The sequence below is a fragment of the Sceloporus undulatus genome, chromosome 1 (assembly GCF_019175285.1).
Source record: "Sceloporus undulatus isolate JIND9_A2432 ecotype Alabama chromosome 1, SceUnd_v1.1, whole genome shotgun sequence".
In the NCBI taxonomy this organism is placed as follows: Eukaryota; Metazoa; Chordata; class Lepidosauria; order Squamata; family Phrynosomatidae; genus Sceloporus; species Sceloporus undulatus.
In genome coordinates, this window is record NC_056522.1 from 194,038,579 (window position 1) to 194,060,965 (window position 22,387).

General features: G+C 39.5%; 1 pseudogene; it reads left to right on the plus strand.

The window, feature by feature from the left end:
- The first annotated feature begins 8,999 nt into the window (after positions 1 to 8,999).
- LOC121921920 lies at positions 9,000 to 9,723 on the plus strand (annotated as a pseudogene).
- The last annotated feature ends 12,664 nt before the right edge of the window (positions 9,724 to 22,387 follow it).

Here is a 22,387-nt window from a genome sequence, read left to right on the forward strand (position 1 = left end):
TTTAATCTTTAAATGTATTGTAGGCTGGGCAGAGAACTTTTGTTATTGGTCTACATAAAAGTAATGTAATAATTAAAGAAATATTTCACAAGTAAAGGGAACTTTTATTTAGAGAATGTATCATAATTTAGTATTTGTTCCCATGCTTTGAATGCAAGTGGCCCATTACATCTCCAGTTCAAAGAATTAGGAAGTGGGTGATGTTAAAGGGACCTTGGAGGGCCACTGTTGTCATTTAGAACAGATACGGGGTGGGCAGCTGTGGGTAATAATCTCACCATCTTATTTTAGAGGACAATATCTCAATCCATGTTTTCCCATAAACATTTTTTCTGAAATGTCCTCATTCAAAATAATAATAATAATAATAATAATAATAATAATAATAATAATATGTTTATTTATTAACCGCGTTTCCCAGGATCAAAGCGGTGTACAAGTGTCAGTAAAGACAGTCAGTAAAAAGAATACCACAATTCACATATTAAAAATACACATTAAAACAAATTAAATCCAAAGACATAGTTAAAAACATACAGTAATAATATTAAAATCATGAATATCAATACCAATATCAATACCAAAAGGGCTAAGGTTGAGCAATTTCACCAATAAGAGACTTCTGTTTTGCGGCCTGAAAAAAGAAAGACTGCATTACAGGTGGATTGACGCCATCAAGGAAGCCATGGGCCTAAATGTCCAAAACAGGGCTGTTAATACGACAGCATTTTGGAGTTGTTTCATAGGGGCCCGTTACAAACGGGCCTAAAAGTGCGTGCTCCATGCGTGCTAGGGTTAGAAAGGGGCGTCCTTTCCGGACGCCCCCAACCCTAACACACGCAGAGCACGCACAAAATGGCAGCAGCTATTTCACACAGCTGCCACCATTATGACGTCATGACCGCACCGCCTCCAAACGAGGCGGCGCGGATGTGATGTCCTTGCGCCGCATGAGGGCACTTAGAGTGCCCTTTACGCAGCGCAAGAAGGAGCTCCGTTTCGGAGCTCCTTCTTGGCTTTGTGTCGCTGGGTGCAGCCTTCAGACAGCTGTGCCAGCGATGCAGAGGAGAAAGGGGCCAAGCGGCCCCTTTCTCCTCGTCCCTGCCGCCGCGGGGTGTCCTTGGGGCTTGAAGCCCCAAGGACACCCCTTTCCAGGCTGCGGGGAAGGGGCCTTTTGCCTCTTCCCCGCGGCCTGGAAAGTGGCGGATTGGGGCCTCAGCGGCTGCCGCTCTAGCTGCTGAGACCCCGATACACTGGGGAAAGGGGCGGGTACAGGCCGCCGCTTTTTGGCGGTCTGTAACCCACCAGGATTATCATAAACTGAAGCCAGCTTGATGGCAACGAGCACCTACTATCCATCTATTGGTCTGAGGGCAGCATGGTGTAGTGGCTTGATCATTAGACTAAGACTCTGGAGACCAGAGGCTAAATCCCTATGCAGCCATAGAAACCCACTAGGTCACCTTGGGGAAATCACACCCTTTCAGCTTCAGAGGAAGGCAAAGGCAAACTGAACAAATCTTGCCAATAAAACCTTGTAACAGGTCTGCCTTAGGGTTTTCATAAGTCAGAAATTACTTAAGGGTACTACCTACCTACCTACCTTATATCTATCTACCTAGTACTGTCAGAGATATCCGTTGCTTTTGAATGTTTCTATTTTAAAATGTTAATTTGAAAGCCATGACGGAAGAACATCATAGGTTTTGTGGTGTTTTTTTGTTTTTTTTTTTGCTGATGAACCTTTTCTTTTCCTCCTGTCACAGCTGGAAGAGCTTGATGTATTTATTCAATATATCAACCAGAGGCTTTCCTCATGGGGGATTTGTTTAGAGTGAGCTTATTTAGTTTGAAAGGAAATGAAGTATAGTATGACTTGTGTTCTCTCTCTTTCTCTCTCTCTCAATCTCCGCTTTGCATGTAAGATTAAATTTAAAAGTCTTCTCCTTAGTGAATATCAAGAAACGACAACAGAAAACAAGAACTACTTTCAAAAAAGTAACTACTAGAATACAACCTAGGTCTTCTTGGCACAGAGTCTGGATGAAGCACAGCCCCAAACTGGAAAAGATTAGAGATGGGCAACTGTGGGTGGCACTCTCGCCATCTAATCTTAGGACAACATCTCACTCCATGTTTTCCCATAACTAATTTTCTGAAATTTTCTATCTCAGTCTAAGGGCTGAGGTTGGGTAATTTCACCTGGTTCAAACTGATAGGATGATATCTGATCCGTTTAGCACCAGAACTCTGAAAGTACATCAAAATACCTCCCTGTTTGCTTTGGATCTTATTGGAAGATCTGTGGTCCTCTAATCCAACGCCAGGCAACTATTTGAAACATACTTCACTGTGCCACCCAATGTGTCCACTGCTGGTGCAGGTTGCTTATTCTGAGGTCAGAACGATGCAGCCAGCCATGCAATCATCAATGGGTGCCTCATTCTAACCTCAGAGTGAAGCGACACACTACAGCTGTGGATATGCTAGATGGCATAGCAGGATGTATGTGTGAGCAGTTGCCCAGTGTCAAAACGGTGGGTGAGATAATGGCGGGGGAGCAGCTCTGAGGTGAGGATACTCTGGGCTGCCACCAGAGTATTCTTGCCAGTGCAGATGGCCTAGTGGTAAGGAATGAAAATGGCCTAGGACCCTAGTGCTAAGAAATGGAAATGAATCAATCATCCTAAAAAAAATTGCCCCAATGGCATGTTAATTTGAAATTTATTTTTTAAATTATCTCCAATATATATATATATATATATTAAATATACAGCAGTGAGTTAGCACTCCCATGGCTGTTGTATCACTTACAGAGAAGATCCAGTAGCAAAGGTATTTTATTGCCTCAAACAATCTCTTACACCAAACTTCCAGAACCTGTGGATCTCCCATGAGCTATCACTTTCAATTGGATAAACATGAAAGGGAGGATGTGTTAATGTGTTACTTGCAAAGGAGAAGAAGGGGGAGAGAGAGCACTAGTCACAGTGTACTTCATTTTCTTTCAAACTAAATAAGCTCACACTAAACAAAAAACCCCATGAGGAAAGTCTTCCGAGTGATATATTGAGTAAATATGTCAAGCTTTTCCAGCTGTGACAGGGGAAAAAGAAAAGGTTCATCAGCAAAACCCCATTATGTTCTTCTGTCATGCTTTCAACTGAAGATGCCATGGGTGGAGTTTTGAGGGTGTGTTTGTGTGTGACAATTAATTCATTCCCATTCTTTACCCCATTAGGCTGTATTCTAGAAGTTGCTTAATTTTGAATTTAGGTTTTGTATTCTGTTGTTGTTCTTGATACTGATTATGGCAAAGATTTCTAAACTTTCTGCCCATTTGTTATATCTTTCAGTTGAGAACAGTGAATTACACATTAATGTGTGTAGGCTGGTGTTTATTTATTAAAATATTTGCAACCTTCTATTTCATCCCAAATGGAGCCCTCAATGCACAAAAAGAAGAAGAAGATTTCAGATAAATTCAAAACAACAGTGTAGATTAACAGCAGAGCTTTTATTAAAGCTCCAGAAAGCAGAATAAACTCTACCTTAAAAACCACTGAAATCTTAAAGGAGCAAAAATATCTTTATTCTTGCCTGAAAGTGAGTAAAGAATGAGCCAATCTCATTCCTCCAAAGGAGGAAATTCTGTGGTCTTGATGCTGATATACAGAAGCCCCTGTTTTGATTTCACCTGCCTGTATTTGTATTTGTATTTTTGAGAAATATTACACTCATACATGCATTCAGGGGGTTGTAAACTATGTTCATGTTCATCTGGTAGGGCATGGTATTCAGATATTCCAAATCAATTAGCTCAGGAGTGGAGAAGGTGTGGCCCTCCAGACGTCCATGAACTGCAACTCCCATGAGCCCTATCCCCCATAACCAGTGCTTAGAGATTATGGAATTTGAAGGTAAGTAACATCTAGTAGATCACTAGCCCAAACCTTTGTAACAATTTGGAAGCAAAACCTACGAATATATCAATGGTATTATTGGTCTATAAAATACGCCAGCAAGCAATCTGTCTGTAGCGTTTTTATCCACTTGTTGTTTCTATGTACCCTTCAACAGCAACCTGACATACAATAAATGTTTTACACAATTTAAAAACAGATTAAAAGGGAAATAAAGACTTGAAATGGAGACTTGAAAAGCAGTTTGCAAGTCTTTCCACACCAATGGAAGGATAGCAAGGAGGAAGCCATTCTGTCCCCACAGTAAGGATATTCCATAGATGAGGAGCAGGCCGCAAGAAGACTCTCTTTTCTATTTCCCATCAGAAATGCCTGTGTGAGTGAAAGGACTAAGAAGCCCTCTCTGTTATCTAGCCTGGTCCAATCTGATTTTCAGATTGGGAAGATATACACAGGGTATGTGTGCTCCCACAAAACCTGTTCCTCCTGGGGTCCTGCAGTGGTGGACATTTGAAATACATCCTCACAATGATCTGTAAGAGATATTTTATGAAGCCCTAGATGCACACGTGAACACACATCAGGAGAAGCTGTCATTTCCCATTAAGTTTATTTCTGCTAGTGAGAATGGATTTGCTGCTACTTAAGAGTGTAGCTCTCACAAGCTGCAGACAAAGTGGTAACACAGTGACTGGACTGCACTAGTGCTGGGACTGGAGGTGAGGGCTCTTATCATATAACTGCTTGCTCCTTTTTCCAAAATGGAAAAGGAAAAAAATGCACATAGAAAATGAGCACACCAGGGAGAAGAGTTTTGAAAGTGTAATATTCTCTCAGCTAGTGTTCTACACATAGATGTTTTTCTTTTTTCCACCACCTGCAGCTTGAACTTGAAATAGCTTCAGCAGTCAAGGTACAGGTTTCGCACCTCAGCTGCTGATTAGGCCAATGTGTGAAACAATTCAGAGAGAACACACAGAGAGAAGGAGGAGGCATGAGGTGAGATGGGAGTTAGAGAGAAAAGGAATAAGAAAACTGTGAATGGTTCAGATGATACAGAAATTAGATAGCTTTATTTATATGTTAGATCCATGGTGGTGTAGTGATGAGAGTGTTGGATTACTAGGAAATAGGAAGGCAACCTGTCAAGGATGCTTTAGTTGTGGGTCTCTTTTGACTGTACAATTGTATGTCCTGGCTCAAATTATCAAGATTCTATCTTTGTATTTACCCCAAAACAAATCTCACCAAATGTATTTGAAAAGGAACAACAGTATGAGATCAGTCTTCTTTATGTACTGTACTTTGGCAGAAAATCAACAATTTTGACAATTCAACATCTTTTATGATTCACAGTAGTAAAGCAGTGTGAATGACTTACTCTTGTTATTATAATTAATAACCATGCATTGCATTCATAAGTCACTCACAGCTTGCAGAATTGCACACTATCATGTTTCTGTCAGGTCATTTGCTTTGAATTTAATTTTTCATTGCATTAACCATAGCCAAAGGCATTGTGTTTAACTAAGAGTCCTTAAAACCTGGAAAATACTTGGTAGCTTGCTATATCCTCAAAATCTCTTTTCTACTTTTCTCTCAGTGACAGTGTATTGGAAAGAGGTGCCACATCATCAACCCAGCATTGCCAGGTCTGCAAAGTCTGAAAGTTTACCCTCACTCTTATCACTAATCAGGAGTATCCAGGGACCTTAGATTTCAATGCCCAAACCTGAGACCTAAGGATGTTACACCAAAACGGTGGGAGGGACTAGGGGGTCCCCATCAACTATGACCTTGGCAAAGCATGCATATTTCAGTCTCCCCCCCATGTTTTCTCCTAATGCTCTAAATCTATTGCATGACCAATATTTTGGGCCCGATTTATCATTTAATATTTATCTCTTCTTCCAGTCCTTGTTGGTGGAGAAATTTATACTCCCTTCTCCTTTTGTGTGGTGTCTTTTTAGATTGTAAGCCTGAGAGCAGGGAACTGTCTAATTAAAAAGACTGTATGTACAGCGCTGTGTAAATTTACAGCACTTTATAAATAAAGGTTAATAATAATAATAATAAAGTTTTGCTGTTTTGTGTTTACAGTGCTCTCAGAACACAGCCTCTATTTCATTCTTGTCTATAGTTTTTTTGTGGGTTTTTCGGGCTATGTGGCCATGATCTAGAACAGTGATGGTGAACTTTTTACAGACTGAGTGCCCAAACTGCAACCCAGACCCCACTTATTTATTGCAAAGTGCCACGTCCCTCTGGCTTTCTAGTAAGAAACTCTGGCAAACTCTGTGCTAGGGCAACAGCATGTGTGCCCACAGAGAGGGTTCTGAGTGCCACCTCTGGCACGTGTGCCATAGGTTCACCATCACTGATCTAGAAGATTTTCGCCAGCATCTGTGGCTGGCATCTTCAGAGAATGTATAAGAACCAATTTCACTTCATTCTCTGACATTCTAGTTCTTGTCAGTTAAGTTTTGCTCCAGGCTGTTAAAAAATTGTTTCAGGTGTATGCAATGTGTAAAAAGAGGAAATGCTGACTCAGAGGAAGCTGATGAAACTTCAGCATGGAGTTGTGTCATAACAGTTCAAAACTGCACACTCACTGTAGACACATCACAGGAAGACAATGAAACACTAGCAGGGGGTTGGATCATAATATGTTTGGGTATATAAGGAAGAATGCTCCAGTACACTATGAGTAAGGTGGCGGAGCATTATGTCGGATGGTGTAGATATTTCTATATTGTGCTTGTAAATATTTTGTTACAACTAAGATTAAAAGCCTCTTCAGAAGAACCTCAGCAGCTGTCAGTGAAACTCTGCTCAGAAGCAGGAGCTTTTGTCTTCAACTACTTCCAGACTTGGCAGTGGCATCTATTTTCCTGGTTGGCAGTCTTCTGTGTATGGACTCAGTTTTCCCCAGCTCTAACAGTTCTTCTCTGGAAATTATTCATGAATTTATGAATTTATTATGGTGATCTTTCATTAAGAAGTCCACATATTTTATCTCTCTCTCTACTGAATCTTTCCATTTCCTGAACAAGGCTTCTTCCAGAAATATCCATAATGGAATTATTCTATAAATTTCCTCCTCCTTCTCCTCTTCTTTTTGTTCTTCTTTTCTTTCAACCAGATCTTCCAAGATTTTCTAACATGGTAGTCCTCACCTATCCATTTCATTCAAGTGAACTCAGCAGCAGCTCTTCCTTTTGCTTTACTGATTGCTCTGACCAACTCGCATTGGAGCCCTCAAGACTATTGAGTGACCAGTTTGTATTTCCCTGCATGACAGCTATCCAGGCTCCAGAACACTTTCACAGGCGTCTCTTTCACATAAGCCTGAGCCTTGGTGGTAGGAGATGTTTGTTGTCTGTACACATCCTTTTAAAAGACGCATTTCTGTATGTGTGAGAAAGTTGGCTCTCTCACAGTCCCTAATGTGCTATCCCAGAACCAATTCAGGTTTTGTGTCACTCTTGCTCCGTTGCTTTCCCTGTCACCAATTTTACATTGTGAGCTCCTTGAAGGCAAAGGCATATCCTCTTGTATTCTTCAACTCTCTGTGTACATTGATGGCATTATGTTACATAATAATACAATAAATCCTGCTTTCTATTTCACAGTTGCTCATCTCCAAACAGAGTCTTTTGTTAGTGAGAGTACCCTGACTGTGGCTTTACCTCTGCAGCACCTATCCTAGTTCAGACATTTCATTGGTCGGAAACACATTCCCCTCTATGTCATGAATAAACCTCTTTTTGTGCCACTGATGCGTTTAGCTGCAAAATGGGAAACAAATACAGCTATTACATTTGCTGTTGCTCCTCTCTGGAGAGCATGCTGCACCGATAATAGGTCTGTCTAACATAAACTAAAATGAAGTGGGTGACAAAGTTTTTACAGAGAGGAGCAGGATTATAGAAATTTCATTAAATTAATCATTTCTGCAGTGGATAGGCTTTTAATTAAAGAACAAGAGTTGTCCACTGTGAAAAAGGGGGAGAGCTGTGTTAATAAATGAAATAGATAGTTTAGTGAAAATAACTTGGCAACAGCAATATAGATGTTGGGAGGAAGAACCACAATTGTTCTCAAAGGGGAATGGATTGGCTGTATTTTCTTTATTTATTTTCTTCAATTTTATTTTTAAAATAACAAATAAGCATGGAGCTAAACTGACACTTCAGCACTCTGGACACATAGAGTGCCACCAAATAGAGGAAAAATGTCTCAGGAATGCCAGGTTTTATTCCTATACAAATTGATTTTATTTTGAAGATTCATATGAAGTTTTCTTCAACCACAAGTATTTACTGGGAGCTTCTGATATTACCAAAGACTTTATTTCCACTCCTCAGGTTGGTTTAAACTAACCCTGTATTTTCTGAAATGAAATGCATCAGTTTCTTCCCTGTGTGCTTCTACTGAAAGAATACTTCTTTATTTCATCCTTCCTTCCTTCCTTCCTTCCTTCCTTCCTTCCTTCCTTCCCCCCCTCTCTCTCTTTTGCTGAATGGAGGAAGTAGAATAACAATATCTAAATACCTCCTTGAAGGATAGATCTTAAATGGGGGAGAGGAGTTATTCTTTCTCATTTTTTTGCATACAATTGAAACCAGATCTGATGTACACATATTGAATTTCTCAGAGCATTTAACTTCCAGCCATACTGGGACCATGACAATCTCTGAAGCATGTATTTTAAAATTAAATCTGTTTTCTACTTATACAGATTTGAGACTGACGGAAATGATGCATAATCTGGCTTTAAATAACTAAACTTTAATGTTAAGTCCCTGATTCTGTGATATTTAGTTGTGTACAAATCACAGTACAACCAATGGAAGAGGTTAGACTCCAGAATTTCTTTTGAATGTGTGTGTCTTGAACAATGTGGAATGGAAGTATGGAGAAGTTAATGGGAATGGGGAGCTAGGAAACATTCTTCTTGTGAACTTTCTTAAGTAAACATTAGAGGACCCAAGCTGGAAGGTGGATGATTCTCCTTTTCCTCAACAGACCCCTATGACCAGAGGATTTTTGGGCTGTCTCTGTAGAGTCAAAGCAATGGAAGTACCTCTGGAACTATATGACAAATTCCAAGGAGAGATTACTTTTGTGACTGATTATAGAGCATTCATAAAATTCTAGGAACAACTAAATAAGGCCTTGTACACAAAAGTCATTATGTCAAATTGCTGAGTGAACATGTCCTCAAAGCTGGTTGATGTTGGTGGAAAAGTGTGAGTGAAACTAGTAGGAAAAGAAAAGAAGGCCAGCAAACTGAAATTGTCTGTTTCTGTGAAGGTTATTAATCAGGGAACTGGAAAGGAACTCAACCTTAGCAATGTTGCCCTTGATCAAGATGCAAGAAAGAAGCATTAGTCCAAAGCACACTGTAGATCTTCATCTTTTACTGCCCCAGTTAAATGCTAGGGAATTCTGGGAATTGTAGGTTTGTGAGACATTTAGTCGTCTTTGCCAAAAAGCTTGGGCACCACAATAAACTACAATTCCCAGAATTCCCTAGCACTGAGCCAGGGCAGTTAAAGCGGTCTCAAACTGGATTATTTCTGCAGCGTGTTTTGGACCATTCATTCAAAGACTATACCAGTCAAAAGATCACTTTAGAAGTTGCCCTAAACACAGTTTGCAAGAACTGTGGTTGCCGCTGTCATTTTGCAAAAAATTCCTTCATGCAACCAGGAGGGACCAAGTGACTCTTATACCAGAGGAAGAAAGAATGCTTCCAGAAAATGAAGGGAAGGCGCATATATCTGATGACTCCTAAAGAAGGGGGGGGGAAGGTGTGTGTGTTGGTGGCGGGGCGAGGACAAAGTTCCCTCTGCATTGGAAGTTTTTGACAGTAGTTATTTAGACAGTGGTAACCAGCTAGGAGGAAAATAAAATGAACTGAAATATATAAATGCTTCCTCAGTCTTTGGAGCTCAGTCTCTAGGGAGAAAGCAGAAGAAAACCTCACTGACTGCACTTGCAGAAAGTGCAAACTTGTGGCAGGAAGCCGCGTATGGGATGCCCGCCTATAGCGCGGGTGCACTATATAGGGGAATACAGCCTTGGGAAGAGGGAACTATAATGAAGCTGAGGCCCAAAGAGACGTATTGCTTCATCTCTGCAATCTAAGAAAAGAATTTAAATCTTCCCCAGTTTCCACCTCTTTCTTATCTTAACTCACTCCTTGTGATACAGTTCTCTGAGAAACCAAAGAGGAACACATTGTAACAACAAGTAAGATAAGATATAATTGCTACAAAAAGGAATTTACTAATTACTTTGCTGTAAGAGGCTTTATGTAGCAGAACAGCTAGACCAGAGCAATTAAAGGGACAGTGTGATTTTTTAAAATACTGTCTTGGAAAATCAGATTACAGCAAGAAAAATGGGAAGGGACTGAATTATCAAACATAAGAAGTTGTCCCCTTTGAATTTTAAGTTTAAAAGTCATAATGGTGGTTTTGACAAGACAGGGTTACAAAACTCTGAGCTTCACATCTTTTAATCCTAACTAATTAAACTCTCTTTCTTGTAAAAAAAAGAAAACAAGCCAAAATCACAGCTTATTTTTCTCTAGCCATAGAATCATTCAAACGAATCATGCAAATAAACAAACAAATGCTATGGACTCCATATTGCCTTTGGACTTGACTTTTGACTGGACTTTAAACAACAGACAGTTTTTATTGTGTTTCACAGGACGACCGTGGAATAAATTTGGCAGCTGAAACTGCTATCACTGAGAAGGTTGAGAGCAAGGGAGTAATGCAACAACATGGTTTTACCAGTAGTAGAGATAAAAAATATAGACCATGAACTGCCCTCTAATGCTGTTGTTGACTGGTCTTTGAATCACAGACTTAAATCTTGTTTTACCCTTATGATGTGGGACACATAAATTCTGTGGTTGATACAGCTTTTGATAAAAAGATTGAGAATTCTAATAATTCAATAATATGGAGAAAAGGAATTACCTCAGAGACCTCAAAGGGAAACAAAACTGGGGGTGGCATGCAGAAACATAGATTGCTCAGCAATATCAACAATGAATGCAATACTTTATTAACTGTTATTGCTGAATCCTTGGTAAAGTTAGATTCTGAACTTGAAATCAAACCATTAGTCTTGGACATGAACTTATAGCACCCCAACAAAAGGGAATCTTCTATAAAGGAACACACTTTGTGCCAAGAGAAGCCAAAGGCAACTCAGAAAAGCAAAAGAGTTATGAAATCCAGACCAGAAAGAAGAGTGACATCAAAGCATAACAAAAGAAATCCCATAAAACTGACCAACTCGACAAATAATGAAGCCAAGAAATCTGTTAAATTTCAGGAATTGAGCAATAAAGTGGTAATTCACTCTGATCACAAACAGCTGCCTCCTGAAAACCTGTTGATCTCTCCACAACTTTTGTGTAATGGCACTGAAGAACTAGATCCCAGGATTCCTGGGACAAAGTCCTGTGGAAGGGCCTGAGTCATTCTGAGAAGAAACCGCCTCCAACGATAGATAGATTGAAGGAACTTGTTGGCATATTCACAGAACCACTCACTATCGTTTTTGAGAAATCATGGAGAAGGGGTGTGGTACTAAAGGACTGGAAACAAGCAATAAAAAGGCAAAAAAAGAAGAATCATGAAACTATAGGACAATTACCTTGAACTGGAACAAAAAATCTAAGAACAGGAAAAAATATTTTTAAAAAATTTACCAGGGGAAAAAAGCATTAGAGCGATTTATATGGGAGTCTGCAAGTATCTTGCTGTCAATGCAGTCATTAATAGGTGCTAACATGGGTTTGTCAAGGACAAATCCTGCCAAATCAACCTTAAATCTTTTTTAAAAATTAGATCACTAATTTCATAAATGGTAAGAATGCTGTTAATATCATTTATCTATCAAATGGGTCCATAATTGGTTGGAAAACTGTGCTCAAAGAGTTGTCACAACTGGCTGTGTTTCAGATTGGAAGGTCTCAAATGGAGTGCCACATGCATCTGTTCTGGGGCCAACACATGTATTTTTACCTATGATTTGGATGATGGGATGGTAGGAATCCTTTTCAGATTTTCAGATTATACCAAACTGGGAGTGGTGGCTAACACATTGGAAGATAGGCAGAGAATTCAAAATGATTATGATAGACTAGAAAATTGGGCTGAAATTAATAAAATGAAATTCAACAGAGGGGCGAAACGGATGGGAGGCTTTGAGTGGCTGGAGGCCACTCCACCTGCATTCAAGCCCTGATCATCTTGGGACCATGGCAACTGGATGGCCCACTACCACAGTCCCAAATGGGCTGCTGGCAAGGAGCGGTTTTCACCACTCCTTTTGCTGATGGCTTGGGGATGCCTTACTTGGCCTCAGAGTGGCTTCTAGCCATGTTGGGGGTGTGTGTCATCTGCACACCATGCCCCCAGAGTACCTGGAAGCCACACTTTTTGGCCTATCTGTTTTGGGCCAGAGACACATGCAAAATTCTTCATTTAGACCATAGAAACCAAATGCACAGATATAAGATGGGGAGTACTTGGCTTCACAGTACTACATGTGAAAATGACCTTGGGGTTATTACTGATCATAATTTGAACATGAGCCAGCAATGTGATGCTGCAGTATAGAAGAAAAATCCAATCTTAGCCTGTATTAATGGAAGCATAGTTTCCAAGTCAAAAGAAGTACAGTGGACCCTTGTTATACGCTGAGGTTTGGTTCCAAGATCCCCCGTGGATAACAAAATCCATTGATGCTCAAGTCCCATTAAATATAATGACATAGCAAAGTGGTATTCCTTATAAAAATGGAAAATCAAGGTTTGATATTTGAAATTTATACCTTTTTTAACATTTTCAAACAGTGGATGCTTGAATCCGTGTATAAAAAATCTCTGTGTAAGAAGGGCTGACTGTAATAGTCCCAGGACATTCTGCCCTGGTCTGGCCTCTTCTGGTGTATTGTGTTCAGTTCTGGTTGCTTCATTTTAAGAAGGATATTAACAAGTTGGAATGAGTTCAGAGAAGAGTAACAAGGATGGTAATGAGAATGGAGAACAAAACATATGAGGAGAGGCTGAAGGAGTTGGGCACATTGTTGAGTTGGTGAACTGAAGTCTGAGGAGTGACATGATCGCACTCTTTAAACACCTTCTTTGCTGCATCAGAGAGTAGAACTTATTTTAATGGTTTTAAGCTGCAGGAGGTTAGATTTTACTTGAACATTAGAAGGAACCTCTTTACAGTGAGAGCAGCTCAGCAACAGAATCAATTGCCTAGAGAGGTGATGTGGTCTCCTGCTCTGGACATCTTCAGAAAGAGGCTGAATAGCTATCTGCTCAGTATGCTCTAGCTGGAGATCTTACATTGAGTAGGAGATTGGCCCAGATGACCCTTCCAGCGCTATGATTCCATGACATACTGATACAGTTGAGAAGTGCACCTGATCTTCCAGTGAAGTTACGTTAGTTGATCACCCTGGGACCATTGCAGGACCACTGCAACCAAATGCCATGGTCCTGGGGGTGCCCATTGCCATAAAAAAACCACTCTTTCCCCAGGCATTTTTGGGCCATGCTTGGTAGCCCTGGCACAGCTTTGGTGATCCAGGGTTGTGCATCGTGTGCACACCCCACCCCTGGATCAGCCCATCAGTGGCCTTTTGGGCCTTCTTTCTGAGGCCTCAGATGCTTTTTAGGGGTTTATTACAATAGGGAGAATGATAATATTCCTTCCATGGAACTCCTTATGTTTACATATTGTAGGATCCAGTCTATTATCTTCATCCAGTTATAGCAAAGAATAGCAGTCTCTAAAAAGGCTCAAGCAAACTTTCTTTAATGGCAGCCTCCTAATTTCAATTCCAGTGCCAAAGGACTCTAAACTAAAGGAAAGTGAGTGGAAAATTAGTGCACGATCAGAGGACGAGGTGTCAGCCAACTCTCCATGGCCAATAATTTCATTTGGAAAGAAACAGAGTTAGGTTGCCATTTCTCATGGATCAGTCTAGTAGCTTGGAAATTGAACAAAAGTTATATTATGGAAGTAGACTTTCAATTTTAAAGATTTTTTTCCCCCATTTATTTTATGTTTTAAAAAAGGATATATTTTGACCCAACGAATGAATAAAGTTAGTTTGAGTTCCATTTGTATTAGTAGTTTTAAACATATACTTCTTTTTTCAGGGGTATAGGAATCCTAATATTTGAGAGCAATATACTAATTCTCTTACAGGCTAGAGCCACTGAGTTACCATTCCACATCTGATTCAAGGTAGCATTAGACACTGCTAAATGTGGAGTGCCAGAGGGCTGACACGTGAGACATAATTAAGGCCGTAAAGAATATTCACCAGGGAATGTCATTCTTAGCTAATTTTATTCTCAAAGGAAGCAATCAGTAATTTTAGCAATGATTTTGAGAAGCCTTCAAAAAGTCATCATTTTAAAGACTTTGCAGTTCAAGGCTTAATTGGCACCAAATGTACAAGTGGCTATTTTGCACAGAAAAACATCATTTTCTGTGCTCTAAACACTATTTTGCTCAGAAAATGCTGTTTCCTGTACAAACAATGCTAATGCTTGCATGTAAGATTCTGTTTTCTATGTAAAATGATCACAAATGAATTTCATGGAATACGTCCCCAAATTTGAGCATTTTCTGCACACGCAACAACCAAAGGACAAAGGTTCTCTCTCTCTCTCTCTGTAAATATATAAAACTGTGGCATATACATTTTATCCTAAACCTTTTGCTCAGATGAAACACTTATAATAAATAAAATAATAAAACTTTTATTTATACCCTGCTTTAAAACAATCAAAGCGGCTTACAACAGTTAAAATAGTGCAAAGTATCCCCTCTTTTAAAAAAAGATTAAACTTGACTGAGTGATATATGTAGTACTGTCTTGCATTATTCAGAGTTTACTTACAGAGTGAAAGACTTTTCTCTGAAAGTCAAGAAATATTATGCAATGCAAGGCTTTTGGGATACATGGCATATATTTAACAATAAAATATTCATGGTATCAAGATTTGCAAGAAGCAGGGTGATTCCAAAGTACATTGTTCTCTGATTTCAGCAAACTTCCACCATCATTTCATTACATTGTTTTCCTGATGGCTGAGACTGAAGAATCCTGTGCTTTACTTTTGCAATACCAAGTACATGGACAATTAGAAATTAAGCATTCTGACTGACAGCATAGTCCCCTGACTTCTGTTCTCCTGTGTATCTCCTGATGCTTTTAACTTTCATATCTTACTAAAACTTAGCTCTCTGTGTCTCTTCTTTTGCATGTCACTCAAAAACTAGTACGATTTTCCAAATGCTGTGGCTTCAGGCCAGTTGCCAGTCCCAATTAGAGTAAAATTATTGCTTCAACTGAATTTACATTAACTTACACATTGGGTCCACTCCAGTGGGGACTAGCAATTAGATATAGGCTTTTGTTATTTTTCCACTCATGACTTAGACTTGAACATCCTTCTAATGGTGAGGTTGGGGAAGGGCTAATCTTCAATTATTTTCTAGTCTCTTCCAGGCAGGGGCCTTTTCTCTCAATCTTTGTAAAGTCCAAATAACACAAAAATCAGAACCAGAATGAAATGCTTCAAGGCTATGCATTTCCAAAACATATAATATGAATCAGTGCAATTACAAAAGCATGAAAAAAGAAAGAAATTGACAAACTAAATGAATGAAGGCCTTGGAAAGAATAAATATGTGCAAAACATGGACACATTTTGCAGTTGTATGCTCTTTAAGCATTTTGTTCTAGTTAAATCTTTATGAAGCATCATACACTGATTCTGACAACAACAGCAGAGCCTGAAAAAGGGATTTGGGTGAGGGACAAGTAGCCATGCTAACTGGGGGATTCTGGAAGTTATAGCCCAAAATGTTAAACTTCAAGCCCTGAACAATATCAACAACAGTGTTCTGGGCAACTCACTCCACCAGACAGTTGCAACACTACTGTAATTCACACATACTTGGATTTATTGTTTATTACAACAATTTCACAAATTAAAAAAAAACCCAAAACAACATATCGGAAACTAACAAATCTGTGTTACCATAGAAGAATATTTTCTGCTCAGGAAAATATGTTGACAAGTCATTTACATAAATCTTAGAGCTAATCAGAAGTATGTGCAATTTTTGGAGGGGAGGTTTTTCATTCAATCTGCAGAATTCAGTACTGGAAAAAATGGCAGTTAAACATATGCTTCAGTTGGAGTTAAAATTAAGAAAACTGTATAATTTTAAGGATAGTAATAAGTGTTGTAGCTTCTGAGCTAGGGTAATGAGGAGGGTAATCAAATCTATATTTCAGGACATATGAACACTTTCCTTGGACTGGAAAAATATTTTTTTATCCTATGAAGCAATGAGTTACTAGATTAAGTCAGATTTTTAAAAAGAAGATTGACATGATAAATATTGATTGCTTTTAAAACAAAACAAAGCCAAAAAAAAAAATCACTGAGTTTTAAGGGACAGATGTATAGCTCATTACCTGATAGCAAGAGAATGTCTTTACCTGTTTCACAAAACATTTGCTACAAGAGACAGCTGATTAATTAGTACAGATACATTCCTTATCCAGAATTCTACAATCCAAAATATTCCAAAACCCAAAACTTTTTTGACATGTGGCTGAGATAGTGAACCTTTTGCTTTCTGATGGCTCAGTATACAGGCACAGTTCATTCTGGGAACTTCTCCCCACTCACCCTAAAAAATAAATAAAACAAAGACTAGAAAGTGTTGTGTTTTTAAAATGAAACATTACCTCTTAGAAGAAATCTGTTGGTTTGTTAAGCAGTTTCTTTCTTCTGGCAAGCCTAAGGTGGTCCTATCACAGGGTTTACTTGACACAGTTTTTTTCAGATGGGGTTTGGCATTGCCTTCCTCTGAGGCCGAGAGCAAGTGACTTGCCCAAGGTCACCCAGTGGGTTTCATGGCTAAGCTGGGAATCCAACCCTGGTCTCCAGTGTCATAGTCTGACAAACAAACCACTACACCCAGCTAACAAAAACACAATTCCCTTGAGTGCCAACCCTACCATTAGGTAGCATCAGTCAATCTGCTCCAAGAAGCAGAAGCATAGTCTTCTTAGCCATTCCTGTCTGATGGAGGATAGAGTTCTGAACATCTTACAGCCTGTCTGTCACCCTTTAAACTAGGGTGCTCTGCTCTGGTGTGGTGGAAGATACTATTCCATTACCAAAGTAAAATACAACATCCAGACCCCGCCCCGCCCCCCTGAACCTCAACTGATCCCTATTCCCATCTGTTGGAGAGCAGAAGTGCATGTGCCACACAGCCTGCCCTGCACTTATGAACTGGACTCCCTCAGATGTCATACAAAAGGCTGATCTATTCTTAGTGCTGAAGGACCAATGGGCAGTTTAATCAGCTTCTACACATGGAATGGAGAAAGGGTGCCATCTTCACCTCTGGAAGCAAAATGAGTTGAGCTGTTTAATACAGTAAATTCTACATCTCCAGTACTGGCTACTACTTATTATTCAGTAGTATGGAGCACTCAATGAGATGTGTGTATAAACTGGACAGATCACTTCAGGTGTTGTGTAACGATACTGCTCAAGAACGGTCATCATCCCACAAACCATTTAAGTATAAACCATTTAAGGGTGCATCAACACAGTAAATAAAATGCCCTTTGACACCACTTTAAGTACATTAGCTGCATACTATGGAATCCTGGGATTTGTAGTTTTACAGGGCTTTTACCCTTCTCTGCCAAAGAGTTCTAGAGTCTCTCAAAATTACAAATCCCAGGATGCTGTAGGATTCAACATTTAAGAGATGGAAACAGCAACACATTGTTGCATTGTATTTGTAACAATTCTAATCTCACAACAAAAACTCTTGCCTGAGCGTGTGCATGCACACATGTGAGCACACACACACACACACACACTTGAAGTTTATCATCATCATCATCATCATCATCATCATCATCATCATCATCATCATCATCTACTATCACATTCTGTAGTAGTTTATTCTGAAAAATAGCATGGCATGAACCAACTCCAAGATTCACTGGAGGTCTTTGAACTCTTTTGTCTGTTATTCCTTCATATGGGTCTCACATGTTTGAGGAAAAGAAAGAAAAGTATACTGTCTTGACATTGCCAGTGCTATTGAATAGAAAGATAGCATAACTCACCAGATTTGCTTCAGATGACACCCAAATTGAATAGGACAGGCTCAAAACTGTTCTGAAACAAAGTGAGGAATTTTACTAAACATATCAACTCTGAAACAAAACTTTACTATGTAGCATAGATATGGTCTTCAAGTCAATTATAAAGGCACCCTTGCACCTTGGAGAAAGCCAGTGTGGTGTAGAGTTTGAGCACTGGGCTACAACACTGGAGGAGAAGCTTTGAATCTCTGCCAAGCCATAGAAGCCCCCATGGTGATCTTGGGCAAGTCACACTCACCATAGGTTGGAAAAGACTTGAAGACACACAACAACAACACCAACAAAGCTGAATACACAATGTAACAAAAATCTCTTTGAGAGCCAGCATGGTACAGTAGTTTGAATGCTGCTATGATTTTGGAGAGTAGGGTTCAAATCCTTGCTCTGCTATGGAAACCTTGGGGAAGTCACACTCTCTCAACCTCAAAGGAAGGCAACTGCAAACCCCCTCTGAACAAATCTTGCCAAGAAAACCCTGTGATAAATTCACCTTAGGGTCGCCATAAGTCAGAAATGACTTAAAGGCACATAACAACCAATGTAATACTACAAAAACAGAATTAATGGAATTACAGTTTTGGGGGTGGGGGGGTTTGAAGTGAATTCTTTCCCCTCCGCATTCCTCTCTGTTTGGCATGCAGAAACGAACTTTATATGCAGATGTACTTTCACAACCACACCTACTGGAAGGCAGAGAACAGCAACAAAGCACCTTGGGTTTAATCATTTTGCAAAAACTTGGAAATTATGTTGAAATATTTCTGCATAAGACTGACTTGTAAAAGAAATGTATACAGCAATTTTGGTCTATAGGATAATTACTGCCGCACTCCTCGAGGTAATTTGTTTACAATTGCTCTTTTGCTCATTCTACATATTTCTTCTAAGGTTCATTCAATCCTATGCACAGAGTTTCCGCATCAAAATGAGCAGTTAGCTAAATGCTAATTAAAACTAGTGTGCAACTTTAGCAAGCACAGCAGGAATCGGAGCAAAAGAGCATTTTCCAGAATTAATTTTTGCAGTGTTTACCACCATAGCATCTTTTAAAAGCCTCAGCAAATGTTTGATAAATTGATCTCACTACATTGGACCATGTTACACTGAAATGTCCTTTTCTTGGCACTTGCATCTTTGGAACAACTCTGTGTTGAATGGCAGCGAACTATCTATACTGTAAATAGAAATTATTCTTGGTTTACTTGCCCAAAGGTACCATGTTAGGATTGTTGAAATTCAGAAGAGGCTTCATTGTTCTGAACATTTCATATTTTAGAGCACTTCCTTTTCTTCTTTGTTGTGTCCCTTCAAGTTTTTTCCAATATATGCAATCCTAAGGTGAAACTTATCATGGGGTTTCAGAGAGAGGTTGCTGTTTTCGACTATTCACAAATATCTACAATATAAATGTCTCCTTTAGGGTGCATCTACACAGTAGAAATAAGGCAGTTTGACATGGCTTCAACTGCCATGGTTCCATCCTACTGAACCCTGGGATTTGTAGTTTTGTGAGGCACTATCACTCTTTGGAACAGAAGGTTAAAACTTTGTAAAACTACAAGTTCTCATGATTCCATAGGATGGCATTTTAGTACTTAATGCGGTGTCAAACTGCATTATTTCTACATTGCAGATGCACCATAAACGTCCCTGTTTCTTTTATGGTCTCTCACCCTATAATGATTCTCAAAGGGAAAGCATCAAGGTTGTGCTAGGAGCAGCCTAGGGAAGACTCTTCTGAACCGTGAGCTTTCCAGATAGTTTGGATTACAACTTCTCTGTCCTAAACCATTGACTATGCTGTAAAATGGGAGCTATAATCTAAAATATGGAGGGACCTGGTTTAGGAAAAGCCAGTCTAGGTGACAGAGCAGACAAAAACACTGTCTCTCTACAGGAGGGGTAGGGAAAGTGCAGTCCCCAAATCTGGTTTTTGCAGTCTCCTGAAGGTGCTTTCACCCTTCCTTCGCCAAAATTCTTGGAATGATAATCTTATTTAGATAATAAAAAAGTCATCATATTAGATAATATTTTTGCCATCCAAAATGCCCAATAAGTGCCCATCCCCACATCTCTTTGGGGTGCGACTATTCATTTCCTTGTGTCTTGAGTTCTCACTCATCTTTTATGACCCTGGCAACATTTTCTACTCAAAAAATAACTTCTATTTGGGCAAGTGGGAGATCAATTAAAAAACATAAAACAAAAAGTACACAGTGCAGCAAAATGGTATTTGTGATGCCATTTTAAGGGGAAAATATAAAGAGACCCACAAATTTGGGGGTGTATGAAAATGGACTTGGTGTGGCCCTCTAGTGTATGATGAGGACCTCATATTCTTATGATCTGCCTAACATCTGGAAGTTGCCCACTACAGCAAGGGAATTTGTCCCTCCTAATGTTTCTTTGTGACTCTCCAAATCCCTCAGTGTTGGCTGGGCTGCCTAGCCGCGAAGAGAATTGTAGTCCAAGACCATCCAGAGAGGGAAAGCTGTGTAACTTTATTTAATTTCCGAATAGTATATCTACAGCTTCACTCCTCTGTTTTTGACAGCTGTCCAATGGTGTGCAAGGCTCTGGAGCTGGAATAGGACACAGTATTTTTCGATGTGGAAGGATTGAACAAAATCAAAAATATTTACAGACATCCCGGAAGTCTTTTTAAATGCCCTTTACGAGCTTCAGAGTGAATTTCAAGTGCAAGACACAGTCTGAAGTATTGCATAATTCTAACAATGATGTAATAATTTGCATATTGTTTTACAGCATATTCAGCTGCCGTTGATCTGCATTAGGGCCTTACTGATGACTACCCAAGTTGCTCAGAGTGGGTGCTTTGTGGTGCTAAGTAGTCCCTTCTTTAAGTCTCTTGTAAAACTTTATTAGTTGCAAATGTACATAAAGAAATTATGATGGGGAAATCATTTTCCTTTGCAAATATATCCTGTCTTCATCAGCAGCACAAGCTCAGTTGCTTTACTTTCCTACAGTCTGCATAAACACACACAAAATATTCCCCATGGGAGGAAGTCGGAGATTCAGAAAAGCTGGGAATATTAAAGATTACAGCAGAATGGTTTTAATCATATAACTTCTTCAGTCTTTCTGAGAGGTAGTAAATGGAAGATCAATGTGATAGCTGAAGCCTATGTCTGCCATGGGTATCACCCACTTCTAATGCAGAGTCATCGGATTTTACAGTTTTCATAAACTAACTGAAATTTGCCTGGCGCATCCAAACAATGGCTAAAAGCACCATCAATTCTGCAGCTCATCATCTGCTTACCCTTCTTGACCTTTCCGATCTTAAAAAACAAAAACAAAAAAAATAAAAATAAAACAAAAACACAATCCAGTAATATTTCACTTCATGGACTTCCTTTTTAAAAAAAAAGCACAATGGATCCATCTTATTTAGGTAATAAAAATGAGTCATTATATTAGAAAACATTTTGCAGTGATAGTTAGCCCCATACAGAATAGGCTATGAATGCTGTTTCTGACGTTAATGGGATTTAAGGGCCCTCTTCAGTTTTTTCATCTCTCTGTAGACATTTCGTTTTACAGCCACTGCCTGCCCTCCATGAGTTCACCTATCAGTCAGTCCGTAAAAGGACAGGAAACAGTTGCCTCTGATTCAAAGAAGGTATTTGTTATGTCATTTCTCCCCATTCTTATTCCCTTCTTCTATCTTTCCCCTCTTTCTCATTTACCTTAGTTTATAGCTATTTAATGAAACCAGACTACAGGGCTGTGCAGACTGGCAGGAAAAGCCAGGTTGGAGGCAGAGTCAGGGTGTCATGTCCATATGACGCATGCCCCATCTCCACCCCTAGGCTGGCATGACACTGCGCACCATACCACTCCTCTAGTGCTGTGTCCACATGATGCAGCACAGAAGGAGCACCATTAAGCCGTGGCACTATGGCTATTGCTTTTTGCGGCTCTTTTTTGCACCCTGCAAAGCCCAGATCAGGGCCGCATGCACCTTGATCTGGCTGTAAAGGGGGCTGTCTGCATTGTTGTTAAAAATGGCAAAAAAAATTATCCTGTGCATAAAGAGGTAGATTATAAAAGTAATTAATATTTTTTCCTGCAATTATACATGGTAATGCTCTGCCACACAGCTGTGGCCATTGGGCTGTTTACTCCTTACTACTGCAGCCACCTGCTTGATATGATCATTAAACAACATG